The 14,251-nt window shown below is 48.2% G+C and overlaps 1 protein-coding gene across 4 annotated transcripts in view; it reads right to left on the bottom strand.

Annotated features, from left to right (window-relative positions):
* The window catches only part of Alg3 (Alg3, alpha-1,3- mannosyltransferase), a 128,833-nt gene that overhangs the window by 35,750 nt on the left and 78,832 nt on the right, over window positions 1–14,251 (bottom strand). For 3 of the 4 annotated variants that reach the window (XM_071683492.1, XM_071683491.1, XM_071683489.1), the window contains one exon: window positions 778–942. The gene's annotated coding sequence lies outside the window, so the exon portion shown is untranslated. Of the gene's footprint in view, window positions 1–777; window positions 943–8,448; window positions 8,615–14,251 lie in introns of those variants that run through there. The other variant, XM_071683490.1, reaches the window with a different exon arrangement.

The following is a 14,251-nucleotide window of genomic DNA, read 5'->3' as shown; positions in this document are numbered from 1 at the left end:
CTGAGGTCGTGCATCGGGGCCACACTGGCCACTGTACTCTGCTGGGGGTCGTACATCGGGGCCACACTGGCCACTGTACTCTGCTGGGGTCGTGCACCGGGGCCACACTGGCCACTGTACTCTGCTGGGGTCGTGCACCGGGGCCACACTGGCCACTGTACTCTGCTGGGGGTCGTACACCGGGGCCACACTGGCCACTGTACTCTGCTGGGGTCGTGCACCGGGGCCACACTGGCCACTGTACTCTGCTGGGGTCGTGCTCAGGTAAAGACCAGAAGGAATGACCATTTTCTTCATCAGACATCGTCCATCGTTAGCCAGACTAGGTGGTCGGCCACCAGACACATCTCACGTTACGCCAGTATCAACTCCGTGATGTGACGTGAAGAACACACAGGGAACTGTGTTGATATTCTGTATGGCTAACACTACAGTAATGTTCACTTAAGAAGTTAACAAAAACTTTTATTTTTTCTTCGATTTTCTGTATTTTATTCCATTTTCATTGTCTTCATTTGCTGTCGTTTGAGATGTTACGTAATTTTCATCAGTATCTGATAATCATTATTATTACCATGTGCGTTGTAGTGTATATTAGGGTACTACCAAGAGTGACCAGTTCTCTCAGTGTACATCAAATATTTCAGGAACTTTCGCTCATTTTTACATCATTTTCTTTCTTAACCTCTGCCTGTAGCTGGCGCCTCTCCCCCATAAACGCTATCTTCCCCTACCAAGGTCGAGGTTTCCTTCAAAAATGTCAAAATGTCAACTTACCGTCAGTTGACGGCGGCTCCTACAGCGGTGCTCCCTCACCGTCTCCCGTTTTCTCTTCCTGACGCTCCTCGGAAGCGTTACGTAACCACTAGGGTCGTGGGGGTCCCAGGCTCGCTCGCTCTCCAAAGTTTTGACGTTTTAGCCAAACTTGCACAATGGCTGGAGCTGTGGGAGAGAACATTGTTTGTCAGTCTGAAGTCTCACACCTGTAATTACAGAGCAACTAACACACGTCTCAAGCACCTAGATCAGAGTATATATATATATATATATATATATATATATATATATATATATATATATATATATATATATATATATATAAATTGAGCGAGTCTTAACCGAACGGCGTCCTAGCTACGTCTCTTCCTTGTATATCAATTGACTGTCATATTCCTTTCTTGTATCTCCCCTGACAATGTGATCATTACACTAAAGTGCACTTGGGAACATATGTTTCATTTCACCGTGCATTAGAAGGAATATCCATCAAAGTAAAATGCATACAGTAAATCATTTCTATGGAGAAAAAATAAGATCAGGTGATTACAAAAATGTTGTAATTGCTAGATTTAGGTAGAGCTTTGGCCTCCCTGTAATGTTAATCATGTGTGGTCGTGTGTACCGTACCCCCGTCGTACCGTCACAATGTGAGGACTGGTCGTGTGTACCGTACCCCCGTCGTACCGTCACAATGTGAGGACTGGTCGTGTGTACCGTACCCCCGTCGTACCGTCACAATGTGAGGACTGGTCGTGTGTACCGTACCCCCGTCGTACCTTCACAATGTGAGGACTGGTCGTGTGTACCGTACCCCCGTCGTACCTTCACAATGTGAGGACTGGTCGTGTGTACCGTACCTCCGTCGTACCGTCACAATGTGAGGACTGGTCATGTGTACCGTACCCCCGTCGTACCTTCACAATGTGAGGACTGGTCGTGTGTACCGTACCTCCGTCGTACCGTCACAGGATAAGGGAAAACAGTTTTCATCCTACGCGGAGGGAAGCGTTGGAAAGTCAGACGTTTGATGCATTAATTTGGTGATAGAAACATGTTGGGTTTGGTGGCGTGATGCTTGACCTCGTTGTGTAGGCTCAGGTCACGTGGTGACGTCATCATAACTTGACGAGGGTTGAGGCATCGTCCCCGAGTCAAGGGTCGTATACTAGTTCCATCTACCCCACACACAGCCTCGCCAGGTTACCCTCCTCCACTTCTGCCGGTGCTTCAGTATTATTAGAACACCATGATTAAGGTTCACTGTCTGGTGCGTGATGAACCAACCTGATGAACATTTACTGCCACATAGACAGCAAGACGATCAGCGGTGATGGTCAGACATGATGGCAGGGTAGACAATGACTAGGTCGAATAATCAGATTATGAGCCATTAATCCCTGGTGGCAGCTTGATGAACTGGAGGAAGTAACCCTTAGTGGTAGGTTGATGCATGTGACACATGTACCTACATGTGGTAACGTAACGTGATGCATGATAGACATATACACAATAACCAGACCATAACTACAAGTATTCTCTGGCAGGGGGAACACGTACCCAGAGCCACGGGGAACTATGAAGTTTTGGCGCGTTACAACCAAGCCTATTTCCGTTGTTTGTTTACTTGGCTTCGCTACTCTACCTGTGGAAGGTCACGTCTCCTGCAGGCTATGTGCACGTCTAGTACCTCCCCTGCAGGCAATGTACTCGTCCAGTACCTCTCCTGCAGGCTTCGTCAATAACTCCTGCAGGCTATGCACACGTCTAGTACTTCTCCTGCAGGCTATGCACACGTCTAGTACTTCTCCTGCAGGCTGTGTACACGTCCAGTGCCTCTCCTGCAGGCTGCGCACACGTCCAGTGCCTCTCCTGCAGGCTGTGTACACGTCCAGTGCCTCTCCTGCAGGCTGTGTACATGTCCAGTACTTCTCCTGCAGGCTGTGCACACGTCCAGTGCCTCTCCTGCAGGCTGTGAACACGTCCAGTGCCTCTCCTGCAGGCTGTGTACACGTCCAGTGCCTCTCCTGCAGGTTATGGTGAGTGAAGGATGACCTGATCATAACCTCTTAATATTTGAAATCACATTGTTGACGCAGTGAGCAGTTCTTAGAAAGATGCTGGGATGCGACATTCAGAGGACAACATGAAATTATAACAAACGCATAGAGAGGATGTAAAGAAGTTCTCGTATTGTATGTGAGTGGTGAGGGAATGGAACAAACTGAATCATGACAATATGAACAGCATAATGAAGTTGAACAAGTTATATCACAGTCGACGAAGTGCAAGAGGTTGGGGCCTCACGGGTGCAAAAAAACTCGATCCCCGTACAGTACAAACAGATAATTACTGAGAAGGTTACAGTGTGTGAATCACCCACTAAAGTATCTCTGCTGTATCCCTTTAAGTTCAGTCTCGTGAAAAACCTTTTCACTCCAAAAGGGATGCGTCATTTCCTTACTGCTGGAAGGAGCGCAGTTAGCAGTTCGTAGTGAACCAGTTACTGATTGTATCGCGCAAATGTATGGCGTTGATACAAGTTGTTAGCAACTGCACAGTTGAATGATGTTACCGTCATGTCTCAGAGTTCCGGTCTGACGTTCCCCTCGATGCTGCACATGTATACATACGGGGAACACTCAGCGTCTCCACCGTCTCATGTTTACAGAGGAAGAGGTGACCTTTCTTAAATAGTTGTGGCTAAGTTATCGTGACCAGTGGTGAGTGAGACATGACTCGGCCCTTCTGGTGTCTGGAGCATAATAGATGAGTGTGGACTGCCACAGCCAACCACAGTCATGCACAGAACCACGCATCGAGAACCCAGAGGGACTTGCTGTTGGCAGACACTAGTACCATGGTTAACAGTCTTCGTGCATGTACAGGTTAAGATGGTATGAGGCCTCTTTGAGAAATCGCTTTAGATCTTCTGTGAAGCAATCATGTTGACTCTTACGTTATGCAAGTCTTGCGAGAACCTGTCATATCCCACTGGATAGCCAGAGTGTAGTTCCCTGAAGCAGCAAAGTCGGCAATCGTGGGCATCAGGGGCCCCGTCCAGGGGCATCACTGGGGCTGGGCGGACGTGAGCCTCCCGTCGGGGCCTGCACGACACACGCACTTAGGTCATAAAGACCATATTTAGATAATGCTTACACTGGCTGGTAGCCCTAAGGTGGAGAACTACGTGTCACCGTCTTGCTAACACTCGGCTCAGTTGATGGCGATTGAAATATGCATTTGAAAGGCGAGGAGTTGGCGGGCCAGATCTGCCGGCCTCTCATGGATGATTCCTGCACCCTCACGGGACCTGACCTGAACCTGACCACCCATGTCAGCCGTCCCTCTGTCTCCACCAGCTCTGAGCCCTACCCATCCCTGTCTCATTACCGTCTACCTACAGCAACCCGGCCTCTACCCTGAGCCCTACCCAGCCCTTATCTATCAACCCAGCACCTGTGTCCGTCCACTCTCAACATGCGTTAGTGCCCAGTGATCAGTGTGCAACACGTCCCTCACAAGACTAGATAAAAGTTTCAGGAAGAACGAATGACTATATGTTATGTCGCAGCCTACAGCTCTCATACCCAGTCACATATACACACAGTTAATAAGACTTGCAGATTCTGAGGGAAGACAAGATGTAAAGATATATTAATGACAAGTCTCTCCAGGTGTGCTGAAAACATGTACTGGAGGAGGGTACATTAACAAGGAGGTATGAGGGAGCAGGGGTCGCATCTGCTATAAGAAAAAAAGGGGGATTATTGCGCAGACCTGCGCACCAACCTCTTTGACAAGTGTGACGTCTTAAACACACTTTGGAATTACTCAGAAATCCACCAGGGGAGCACTTGCATGGTGGCAATGCGTTAAGAGCCAGCTCCGTTTTATGTAACAAACCTAAGACGAGATTCGTGTGATGGAGAGAGTGAGCTGCGCGTTACATACAACACTGAAGAGAAAGACGAACAGATTTGTGCGTTGTGTTCCTAGACTGCAGAAACCCTCAGCGTTAAGTGATGCAGGAGGGTGGTAGGGAAGCTACATCTTCTGGAAGGTATGAGGAAGAGCCTCCTCATCCGATAGTGAGGAAATTACCTCAGTCAACGACAACAAACGACACATGGGAGGGGAGAAGTTACCTCGAAATGGGATGTCAGTCAGTAGCGCGCCCCACGAAGCTCACATGATGGTCTTCATGACACATGGAAGTGACTTACCATAATGACCATACTCGTACTCTGAAGGTGTTGGCGGCCGATGGTAAGTTCATGTGGGAAGGAAAGAGAGAAGAAGAGGAGGAGGAGGAGGAGGAGGAGGATAGCATTAACTTATATGGAGACTTTGACAAACTTCAAAGTTGTTGTGACGTGTGGTTGATGAAATTCGACCGGATTAATGTGAAGTTATGATGAGGAAACTTGGGGAAAGAACACTTCCATGTGACTGTCATCCAGCAGGAAACTGGCTGCATGAATGTGTGTGTGTGTGTGTGTGTGTGTGTGTGTGTGTGTGTGTGTGTGTGTGTGTGTGGGCAAATATTATAAACACATTCAAGTATAAGGTTGAGGGAGTCATCATCAAACTGGTCACATGGTACACAAGAATAGGTTACTGTGGCCACTGCTTCTGGTGAAGCTCAAAATTGGGAAGGTTCAGACGGGGACAAGGCAAGATGGTGCCGGAATAGACACTTAGGTTACACCGAGAGGTTCGAGGCCATTAATTTGACCACCAGGGAAGAGAGAAGAGTAAGGGATGACTTGATCAAAACCCTCACCCTTTCCATATGTCCAGCCTATTAGTGTGTGTGTGTGTGTGTGTGTGTGTGTGTGTGTGTGTGTGTGTGTGTAACTGTGACAGGAGAATGTCTATAAACTGCAATGAACATTCTAAGAATTCCCTGATGAGGTAAGGGGGTGGACAGATTAGCGTGTGGTATGCAAGAAGGAAACTCTTCCACGGGTCAGATGGCCCACAGAGTTGACTGGAAGATGTTTACATCATCTCAGAGGGTACAGCCTACCCCTTGGAGAGGCCATTCTGCTCCCGCTGGAGATACGGTGGGTACCTCAGGTTCAAAAGACCAGATCTGGATTAAAGAAAACGCCAGCGTACCTACTGTAAGCTATCATGTATTAATATTCCAGTATCCTTATCACCTCGCATCATGGCTCACCATCCATTCTTCTTACCCAACACGAGTCTGTGTGTGTTATAGCCATGCATGTCGTGTGTCACTGTGTCCATCCAGCCATCTGTTGGATACACTACCATCAGGACCCAGATGTGTGTCATCGCCAGCAGCCACCACAGTCTGGAGGAAACATTGTAGTTATATAGCAACCCATGTGACGTCAGCAAGGTGTGGTATGCGTCATCATTATCATTAAAGGCCACCTGGAGACGTCAACAACGGGAAGGGGTCAACACTACGCATCCCCAACGCTGGATGCGTACGTGACTGTGCTCACCTACGCCACTGGAACAGGTCTAATGAAGTATGGGTCGTCGGCCTAGGAATGGCGTCGAGGCTGGCTAAGAGCCACCGCAACACACACACCCACACCCACACACCTGTGGGTCACAGAAGCTCGCTCTGGCCAACTACCGCGTCCCCCTGAAACCCCCTCACCTGGAGGTGACTGGGAACTGGCTAACCTCTGGTGATGACGGACATGTTGGCACCGCTGCTCCTGTCGTCTCCACCACAGTCAGCCTCCGACCATAACAAGATGGTCGTCGCGTGTCCACAACATCAGAGTTATCACACAAGCACAAATTGAGGGAGAATCACTGAACAGAAACATGAGGTCATCACTGCTCACCTGTGTACTGGATGACACTGGCTGGAACTGACCCTCAACCGTGCTGGAACGACCAGCGTGATTCCAGCCAGTGTATCATATGCGGCCGCTTAACCTTTCCAGTATGACCGTACGACTCTCGAACACAGTGGTGTAACCACTGCGCACGTCGGTATAACCAATGTGCACGGCGGTATAACCACTCAGCACGACGATATCCCTCCCACTGGTTCCAAACATGGCTTTCGACCTGACTATTAAAGGTCGGGTCTAACACCACGCCATCGTATCTTAGGTCATACTGTCGGGCTGAAGAGTCGGACCGACGTGCTCAAGGGTCGTATCGTGGTGCTCAAGGGTCGTACTGACGTGCTCAAGGGTCGTACTGGCGTGCTCATGGGTCGTTCTGACGTGCTCAAGATTTGGAAGATTTAAACATGAAATATAACATGAGCAGGAAAGCTACTGTGTCCCCTACAGTTTCCCCTCAGATGCGTCGCTGCATAACCCACCGAGACAGTCCCGTGTAGTTGTTTACATTGGCACTCCACCTTAACACTTCTCTCAGAGAACTGTATCATTACTGAGCTTGGACGAACTTGGGTGTTCCTCGTGGCTACTTACTAAGCTCCTAATCTGAGGTTATCCAAACTCCAGGTTGCTGCTTGTATCAAGGACAAGATATGAACGTGAGACTACGAGCTATGTATTCCTGAGGGCACGCTGCATTATCTCTGAGGCTATCAAGTGGTTAGTTAGGGGGATGTGGTGCTGGGGTACTGTTAGGGGGATGTGGTGCTGGGGTACTATTAGGGGGATGTGGTGCTGGGGTACTGTGAGGGGGATGTGGTGCTGGTTTACTGTTAGGGGGATGTGGTGCTGGGGTACTGTTAGGGGGATGTGGTGCTGGGGTACTCGAGGTCATGGCGCAGTACTTAACACCTCGACTTTCACAAAGACCCTTCAATGCGGTAGTTCAACCGTAGGCTGCTGTGAATATCTGCAAAAACCTGATCACCCTCCTGAAACCTGTACTGCTGTGTTAACCACGATGTACTACTTCCTCAAATTTCATATAGTTCTTTAACTATCTAAACTCCTGCTGTGACACTGGCGTTCACCATAGGGAATGGTTGCATTCCTCCCATACGGATGGTGGGGAAGGAGGGGGGATTGAAGTCCTCACGCCTTCCATTTTTAATGATCTACAGTTTTTCACTTCCAAAATAGTTTCCCTTGTCTCTTCTTTATCCCTGTCATTAACCTCCCTATATTACAATTAAGGCCCGGCCTTGATTTGGGCTTTAGTCCATGACTGGAGCCTCGATATATATAAATACCCAGGCAGGGAACCCCGCACTAGACAACTGTCATTCTTCCTGTCCTTCTGGAGTCCATAGAGAGGGAAGGCGTTCTAAGTCCCTCCTACGTTGATCGTGGGTTCATCAGTGTCAGTGGTAATGACAATACAGATGTTTCAGTCATGAATTCTTTCGACTGAACATCCCAGCTTCCTGAACACAGCGTTACAACCCTCCGGCATCTAGACCTGACTCTTGTTAACGTGGGCTGGTGCATGAGGAACTTAAGTAGTGGTGTCGTTCACCCGTGTTACCCTTTCGAACAACCTTGACTCAAAAACCAGCAGTTAACGTTTTCATGCAATTCATCATCCATCAGAAGTCCGTCGGCTTATCTTACCACCCTTTCTTTTGTTAAGTCAGATCAGAAACCATTTAATTCCACTTTACCGGACTCGTGTCTTATAACCTGAAGTCTGCCTCGCGTATACGTAACAACACTCAATTTCGTGAACAAAGATGGCGACCTGTTTCCAGTTCGCCAAGTCTTGGCTTACCTCTCACATTCCACCAAGCTGCACGTCCACCCGCTCATCGTAGTTAGCGGCGGCGTACCGGCAGCCGCCTGCGGCCAAGGTTAAAGTATTCCTCCAGTTGCATAAAGATGTTTATGCCTCAAGTCCTCTTACAGAAGCTTTCTACAGCATCCAAGGCTGTACAGGTCCATTCAGGATGGTCCATATGCTAACAATATCCCGTACTGAGATGCTTAACGTTTCATGTTGGTTTAGTTGTTTTTCTCGGAGAAATAATTGAAATTTCACAAGTACAGATAACCTAAGTTAAGTTGAATATGATGGGTGAAATATTGTTTTTGTAGGTTTTGGAGATATACCAATGTTACTCAGAGCAGTTGCATAAAAAAAAAAAATCCCTGCATTATTCTATCATGACGGTTTAGGTGGAAGTGCGGGCGGCGCACCCACGTTCCCTGGACGGTGATTGGTGAAGAACCTGCTCACGCTACTGACGTCAGAAGCCATGCCCTTCAGCTTCTAAATAACTGGAATAATATCTTTCCTCATAAATTATATCTTTAGAAATGGTCGGGCTGTAATTAGGTTGATTATTTATATTACCAATAACTGTATCTCTTCATTTTACCGGAACCTTTCACTTGTATAACAAAGTTGTCTATAAAGCGGGGTTGACGTATTAGGCCAAACTGGTTTTGGACCATTGTGATGGTTACACAACAAAGTTACTGGTTTTTGTTGCACTTTGAATTGTTGAAGACAAAAAAGATCGAAAATTCAGTGGCAATCAATGTTGGATAACGCGACGCGTAACACTCCGCATCAAATTTCGAGAAATTAACAATTTGATTTTTTGATCAGTCGCCACAGACCGCGAGCGACATGGTAGCCTTACTTGTCCAGGAGATGGTGAGCAGCGGCCGGCCATTTGTGGTATATTATAATACTGTGGTGACGTCCAGCCAAGTGCTTTCACATTAAGAATAATATACCACAGTAATGTAGAACTGGGGTGTATGAGAATTCTTACTCTCTCTCTCTCTCTCTCTCTCTCTCTCTCTCTCTCTCTCTCTCTCTCTCTCTCTCTATATATATATATATATATATATATATATATATATATATATATATATATATATATATATATATATATATTTGCTGATACCCACAAGAAAACTGAAACACGTTAAGTCCCAGGTGCACTTTCGCGGAGTAATCACAGTCACTGTATCTCCCCTGAAGATGTGATTATTAAACGAAAGTGCACTTGGAACTCAGTGTTTCATTTTCCTCGTAGTTTTCGGCAAATACTAGATGACGCTGACCACTGTGATCTACTTCAATGTATATATGGACGATGGTGACATGTCTGGGTGAAGAGTGACTGGTGTTCATTAATTCATTAAAAAGTAATTTACATGTAGTTTACTAGTTTGGAGTTGAATCATTCTGCACAGTTTGAAAAATATTGTAAACAAGTTAATGGTGCACGTAAAATACATCATTCATGTTCCTGTAGTCTTAAGGTGATGCTACGCAACCACGTGCACACAACGGTGCGACTCTTGGGTATGATGGCCAGGGGTTTGACCTGATGTTATCTGTAGGTTTAGGCCAAAGGTCACGCTATCAAACCCGAGGGTCGTACTGTCGTGAAAAAGGAGTTCATACGGCTTGTTCCTCGACCACAAAACCTTCAGTTATCAATTCTATGTCGTGTTTATAACTGACGTGAGGGTATTTATGCTTGGTACTTCATCAAAATAGAGTCTCGCAAGTATGATGCAATCTTGTCATTTCTTTAAGGCTGCACAACCGTTGATGGAAGTGTTCTGCAATGCGCAGTTGAGGGGACAGGTCGCCATCATCTGTGTTCCTCAGTCGACGTTGGATTGAATAAGATGCTTAGCAATTTAGGCTAATGTCTCCATGACTTGACACTTGATGACACCCTTAACACTGTGCATGCGACTCCGTCCGTAGTTGTACGTGTCTATGTACATGGCAGCGTTATTCTCGCTACTATCAGTGTAAGATCAGGTGAGGTTCCATATTGAGCATCCTGCAGCCGCCGCTGACTGGAGCCACCACACCTTGGAAGCATCTATCTCTGCTCCCGCGTGGAGCGCAGGCTCAAGCTGTCCCGGCCACCGTCCCACACCATGGGTTACATCCATACACCTTACACACACACACACACACACACACACACACACACACACACACACACACATTTCTTCTTCATTACTGGGAGATGATGGCCGGGTCTTCATCTTCCAGTGTAAGCTGGTGACATTCACCGTAACCCTGCCCGGATCACAAGTATATCATACCTCTGGCCACACTGCTAATGTACCATCACCATAAACCTCTACGCCATCAGTCCGGCACTGCAGTATCTCTCTCTCTCTCTCTCTCTCTCTCTCTCTCTCTCTCTCTCTCTCTCTCTCTCTCTCTCTCTCTCTAAGCCCTTTTATAAGATGCAGTGGCATTGATGAACACAAGGGCAAGGTATCAATCTGTCATTTGTAACTTCCTGTCCACATGGTTGCCATGCGTGTCACAACAACGGGAGATCAAAGCATCGTTCTTGTACACAGGTCACAGTACTACACCACACGTCTGGGTCAGATGAGTGTGTATCAGACCCGCCAGCCTCGCCACGGCGGCTGGTGAGTGGGAGACTCCACGAGTGGGGGCAGGAGAGAGCTGAGTGTCCTCAGGCGTTCCGTCAGTCAAAATGGTTTTATGATCGTGTCAGCTGCATTTCACATAACAAATATGGCCCTGTGAGTTGTAACTGGATGCTACGCTGCAGGTTGCCAGGCAATATGTGAGCCTCAGCGGCGCCATCACAGCTCAGAGGCCTTGAATTGAGGTTCCCTGAAGGAGGTTTGGTAAAAGCCATTATCTCTGTAACGTCTACAACTGTACGGCAAGAACACTCAAGGTAACTGGGTTCATATGAAGACTTACAAGATGTTCCTCATATTCAAAACTTGGGGTAAAATATCCGGCGTCTGGTTCCTGTGTGCAAGTGGAAGGTTCGCAAGGTTTCACATGATCACAGACACACAGCCTTGTTGTCCTGGATGACCTGAGTCCACAGGGATATGGGTTGTGATGACTGAGATGCCGTACCGGAGTCCTGGGCACGACACTTGCCGAAGTTGTGTCTCTTGTGTAGGTAACATCAGCAAGTACGTCTCCCTCTTATCGTCTCGCTAACCCTGGCCTCTACTGTTTGACCACGACGATACAACCATCTGGCACGATCGTATGATTCCTGTGTATGATGGCGTGACCTTAAGTGTCAGGTCAAAGGCTAGGTCATGGAAGGACATGGGGAGGACAGGACACCTGGTGATCCACTACGATGTTGTCCGTCAGAGAAAAATTAACTACATTCAGAGGCAGGAGAGTGTGTGTCCGTGTTGGCTCGGTGAAAGGACAGATAATTTCGCCTTGACGAACCTAAATGTCATTACTGGCATGAAAGGCTGTGTTTGGGGGAGACGTCAAGAGTACCAGAAGGTTCCATTACCTGATCTTGCCAAGGGCCAGATCGTTGACGGGTTCAGAATCTTGGGATCAAATTCTCCAGGAAGTCCCAGGACAGCTGCAGCGTCGCCAGGGCGTCCGTATGAAAATGGATCTCTACATCCTGAGGGCGTCCACTCGCAATCCCTCGAGTCGCCGTTCATACCAGCTTAGCTCAGGGTTCCGTCCTGGGTTGATGCTCGTGAGGGGCTTCCATATGACGTCGGTTGTGTGGCTGTGAAGGAGCACAGGAGGAGGAGGATCGTCTCTATCATAGGATCCCAACCACAACCTCACCTGAAGTTTGTGGCCGACATGTGTCCGTCTGCGGAGAGCAAGTTGGTCTCGCTGAGGTTGACTTTCTCATGTGGTCTTCATGCCGGCTCTGCAGGAACGACTTGTTGACCTCGACTATCAGCCATTGACGTCATCGTAGCATTATGGTTCCAGTTCCGTGGACGAGCTGGCTGGCTGGCTGAGCTCCTCTCCAGTCCACAGTCAAGGTGTCTTTCTAGCGTCGCTGGGCGTCACGCAGGCATCCACCTAGCGTCGCTGGGCGTCACGCAGGCATCCACCTAGCGTCGCTGGGCGTCACGCAGGCATCCACCTAGCGTCGGGAGGTTTGTAGTAATGACCCCTCACCGCTGTAACGTCTCCAGGTGACCTTGAATGATAATGATGACGCATACCACACCTTGCTGACGTCACATGGGTTGCTATATAACCACAATGTTTCCTCCAGACTGTGGTGGCTGCTGGCGATGACAGACATCTGGGTCCTGATGGTAGTGTATCCAACAGATGGCTGGCTGGATAGCCATGATGCGAGGTGAAGTGTGGGGAAGTAGTTAGGCAGGCGTGTTACTGCTGATCAGCCGGGAGCCAAGCTGTGCTACGCCCACCTGATACACTAGACGCTCTGCAGGGGGGAATTTTTTTCTTCTTGAGGAAGGGGGCAGTTTAATCTACTACCTTGGCCATTAAGATGGTGAACGTGAAGTATACGACATATACAAAGTTGAAACCAGGTCTGACGCAGGAGAGAGGGAGGGTGACGCTACTGGTGGGAGCCAGAGACGTGTGTGGTGGGGAGAGTGAACGTGTTAGCGGGTCGTCACAATAAAGTAAACAGTGAAAACTGGATGGATTATAATCACTTTCTTCTTGTCATAATTAGCAGTTAGGTTAGGCCAAGACTTCTGATGATAATCAACAGGATTTTTCTGTACCAACAATATACAGTTTTACAAAATATTCCAGTTACACTTCCACACCTTTGTAAATCCTGGTTTACAGTTATAGCGGTAGCTACTGAGTTCCCCGGGAAAACACCTGGTTTACAGGTTATCCAGAATGAGGAGGTAAACAAACTCTACGTGAGTCGTTTTGTTTACACACTTGAGCAGCAGAGGTCATGCGGTCGAGCAGCCCACACGTGAGGGGCGGCACACGTGTGGGCCGTCTCGGTTGGTGTGGGCACGTGAAGACGTCCTCACGTGCTGATCAGATGGCAGACGGAGTGTTGCCACATTGTAATGATGACACATTTCACCACAAATTGTATTGGTATGTTTCCTATCATCACATTAACCCTGTCCACGGCAGGGTAGAGCTGCTGCTCACCCGTGAGGAATCACAAACACACATCAGCGTTATCAAGGTTTCAGGAATGAAGAAAAATAAAGGAGTATCTGTCAACAGTCCACTCTCTCCCCAGCCCGTCTTCTCGCCTACCCAGGAGGGATCCAGCCGCTTGATTTGCTTCTGGAAGTGGTTTAGTGTTCCGAGGGCAAGTTCTGGTTTGTGTGTGTGTGTGTGTGTGTGTGTGTGTGTGTGTGTGTGTGTGTGTGTGTGTGTCTGGGAAGTGAGGGTTATATAATGGAGAAGTTCGGCCAGGCAAGACACATGTGCAGGGGGTGATGGCTTCCCGGGCCGGCCAGAATGACCGCAGTCTACCTACACGACGGGTCTGCTAGGCTGGTGGTCGTGTGGCCATTCATTTAACGATCGCCTCACACAGGGAGGCTTCACTCTGCCGCGCTCTTACAATTACTGGTCGAATTCTCAGGTTTTGGCACTAAGATCTAAGCGTAAATTCCATCTTAAACAAGCATGAAGCGTTCTGGTAAGGAGTTGGTAGAGCAGACAAAGGTTCGTTTGCAGACCACTGGATTCGAGTTAGGTTGGGTGGCTGGTCATTGCCCGTCTGGGTGGCGGTAGTGGTGGTGAGAGTCACGCTCGTCTCACGAACGAACTGGTCGACCACTCTCGTGTGGCAGAAGAC

Source organism: Panulirus ornatus, chromosome 36 (assembly GCF_036320965.1).
Source record: "Panulirus ornatus isolate Po-2019 chromosome 36, ASM3632096v1, whole genome shotgun sequence".
Lineage (NCBI taxonomy): Eukaryota > Metazoa > Arthropoda > Malacostraca > Decapoda > Palinuridae > Panulirus > Panulirus ornatus.
This window is presented reverse-complemented; position numbering and strand designations above follow the sequence as displayed.